Genomic DNA, 3,779 nt, shown 5'->3' with positions numbered 1-3,779 from the left:
TCCTCCTCCTCCTCCTCTTCCCCGTCCGCAGAATCCTCAGGTGTGGCTGATGAGATTACCCCTGCCTCGGAATCCACAGTCAGAGGTGGAGTAGTGGTGGCGGCCCCCCCTAGAATTGCATGCAGCTCAGCGTAGAAGCGGCACGTCTACGGCTCTGACCCGGAACGACTTTTGCCTCCTTTGTTTTCTGATAGGTTTGTCTGAGTTCCTTGACTTTCACGCGGCACTGCTCTGAGTCCCTATTGTGGCCTCTCTCCATCATGCCCTTGGAGATTTTTTCAAAAGTTTTGACATTTCGTCTTTTCGAACGAAGTTCTGCTAGCACTGAATCCTCTCCCCATATAGCGATCAGATCCAATACCTCCCGTACAGTCAATGCTGGTGCTCTTTTTCGATTATCAGCCTGCATGGTTACCTGTGCTGATGAGCTCTCTGTGGTCACCTGTGCTCTCCTGTGCTGGGCAAACAGGAAATAAAATTCAAATGTTCGCGGGGCTTTTCCTGTCTACCTAGCCAGTGCATCCGAGTTCAGATTGCTGTCCAGAGCGGTCACAATGGTGCACTGTGGGATAGCCCCCGGAGGTCAATACCATCGAATTGCGGCCACACTAACCCCAATTCGAAATGACAATATCGATTTCGGTGCTATTCCGCTTGTCGGGGAGGAGTACAGAAATCGATTTTAAGAGCCCTTTATTTCAAAATAAATGGCTTTGTTGTGTGGACGGGTGCAGGGTTAATTCGATTTAAAGCTGCTAAATTCGAATTAAACTCATAGTGTAGACCAGGCCTTAGAATGAGCAGCCAGTGTCTGCTCCAGTGTGCTCCATCAGCCACCTTGCTGCTGCCTCCCTGGGCCACTTCCTACCATTAGCCTTTCTTCAAGCCTTTTCTCTCCACTTCCCATAGCTTTTCCCCCAGAGAGCTGGTTCCTTCTCGTGTATGAAGGTCAGCCATAGGAGCTGGTTCCAATCCTGCATCTTCCAGTTATCTTCCCTCCCTCTGAAGGTAAGAAGTATGCACTCCCCTCTGAGCTTCCCCCTGACCCTGCCAGAGCCTTCTTCTTCCCCTCAGGTCTCTTTAGTGCCAAAAGGCAATTGCAAAGTTCATCTCTCTCCCCCCCGGTACTTTCCCCCATTTTTGTTCATGGCGAAGCAGACTTGACTGAATGGTCTATAATTGCTGCCAACTATAATCCCTAAATACTTAGCTGTTTTTGTTCTGTCATTCTGCCTTGGGTCTTTCAGGTAATTTAACAACACCTTTTCTAATCCTACCCTATTTCCCCAATATTTTTACAGATATCATAAGCCATTCCCATTCCACAGAAAGTTTTTCCCTTTCATTATCAAAGCCCTTACATACCCACAAAAGGTGATCAACTGTTTCTTCTACCTTACAGTGCACACACAGTACCTCTCGGTTTTTGTTTATTCAGAAGAGATTTTCATTTAAACCACAAATGGCCAGTTAGCACTCTAAACAAAAATCACTTTGTTTTTCCTATCCAGGCCCTGAAGTATGTCATTATCTTCAACGCTGGGACACAGTTCCAAAAACCTTCTTCCTCTTTCTCCATTGATCCAAATATTTTCCCATTCCTCTTTTCAATTCTCCTGTCCTAGGCTTTTGAATTCCTGTTTACTGCAGGGTATTTCTATGTCAATCCTTCCATTTCTTACAGTGCTTTTAGCTGCTTTGTCTACCACATCATTCCCTGTTATCCCAATATGGGCTGGAGTTCCGGCTAATGCTATTTTAACCCCCATCTGTACTAACTATGTTATTAGACCCCCATCCATTGTCTGCACCCCATCACTCCTTCTCCACAGTCTGCCTGCAACCCCTCTCGCAGCACCAGGAACCACAACATCCTCTTTGTGGCTCAGTCCTCTGGTTGTGTCACTATCCTTGTTCCCCCTTTCTGGAGGAAGTTTAGCTCCTCAATAGGCCTGCCACTTCCCCAGTGGCAACTGCAGTCACTTGTCCTGCCACTTGCCCAGTGGTAAGTGGGATGGCAGGGAACCCAGGCCTGCTCACTACTCCAGGTCCCAACCCAGGATCCTGTGGATTGCAGACACTTACTGCATTCCTTTGCCTCTACTAGCACTGCATTTCCCTGGGCCACTTCCCCATGACCACAGCACCCTCCTCAATCTCAGCAGCCCATCTGGAGTGCCTTCTCTTCTCCCCAGGTTAGCAGCCCATCTGGAGTGCCTTCTCTTCTCCCCAGGTTCCTGCCTGCACTGCTCTGTCCAAGGTGTTACAGGGTTGCAGCCTACTCTGGACATAGTGCTCCCTCCTCAAGCTCCAGGCAGCTACTGCCTCTGCTCTGCAGCTTCTTAGATGGGCCTGCTGGGCCCTGAGTGGCTGCTCATCACAGCCCCTCTCCTACTGGCTGCTTCTCATGTAGCCTCCCTAGGGATCTATTAACCCTGTACTAGCCAGTGTGGGGCAGACGCCTCATCACAGTCCAATGGGTTGGATTAACACAAGGAGAAAGAATAAACTGGAGATTAAAAATTTACCACTAGGAAAGACCCAGAAAATCAGGACACGAGTGAAGAAGAAGGTTCCAAGCTCCTAAAGGATCAACTGAGAACAGGGTAATTGATAGTGAGTCCAAAAAAAATGACTCCTGGTGCTGGGCATGCATCACAGATCCAATTTAATGTGAGCATTATTGCTACTAGTTTGCTACTGTCATAACAGCTACAAAATCAGATTGCTTTTAGACATACTAATTCCTAATTGTGGTATACAATATTCCACCCCAACTCTTCCTGGTTTTTCTTTTTTGGACCCATCTATATCTATTCAACAAAAATGACTCTACTTTTCTTCTATAGTGTGGTATACTTTATTTTTTTATACCAATTGTTTCCTTTTTACCCTTAAGTTTACAAAATATATCGAAATTCACCTTTGGCCATGTGGCTTTCCAGCTATAGCTAATTTTCCCATGACTGCCAGTTTTGATTCTGTGTAACTTTTCCTTGTCCTCCATCTTCTGCTCCACATTTCCTCTCTTTATAGCACCACCCAGATGGCTGCAACTTTAATTAGGTCTGGCCTACCCTCCAGGTGCAACAAGGTATGTTACTTGGCCTCTCTGGCTCACATTGACCCTGGGGGTCAATGCATGCACTAGGGGAGTGATGGGAGTAATGCAGGGAGGTGACAGAGGTGTAGAGTAGGCAAAGTGACGTGGATGCTGGGAGAAGAGGGGCAGTGACAGGTGTGGAACAGCGGATGAGACATGGACTTGGGGGGACAGGTCAGGGGGACATGCAATGGGGGAGCTGTGTGGGTGTTGGTGGCAGAGGGAGAGTGACTTGGGCACTGAGGAAAAGTAGAACGGGGAGTGACTTGACCACAGGGGGAAGCAACATGGAGACGGAGGTGCAAAGAGCAGAGAGGGAAGGGAATGTGGCAGTGACAGGGGCGTGTGGAATGGAAGGAGGTACTAGAGCACACCGGGTGTTGGGATATACAATAGGGGAATGGAGTGGGGGTAATTGTGAGGAGGCCAGGGGTAGCAGAGTGGCAGGAGTTGTGAGCGTGCGGGAGAAAGACACTGACTCCCTAGGAGGAAGGGGAATGGGGAGTTCCACAGGCATGGCGCCTGCTTGGTTTCTGGCCTGGGACAGAGGGAGCAGCTGAAGGAGTGCTGAGGTGCACTCTTTTCCTTTCCCTCCTCTCCCTTATGCTGGTGCTATCTGAGACCCTTTTGCTTGGTGCCATCTACTATTAATAACCACTGGATGCCTGCGTGAGCA

The sequence above is a fragment of the Trachemys scripta genome, chromosome 7 (genome assembly GCF_013100865.1).
Source record: "Trachemys scripta elegans isolate TJP31775 chromosome 7, CAS_Tse_1.0, whole genome shotgun sequence".
In the NCBI taxonomy this organism is placed as follows: Eukaryota; Metazoa; Chordata; order Testudines; family Emydidae; genus Trachemys; species Trachemys scripta.
The sequence above is the reverse complement of the archived record's forward strand: the minus strand, read 5'-3'. Positions refer to the sequence as shown.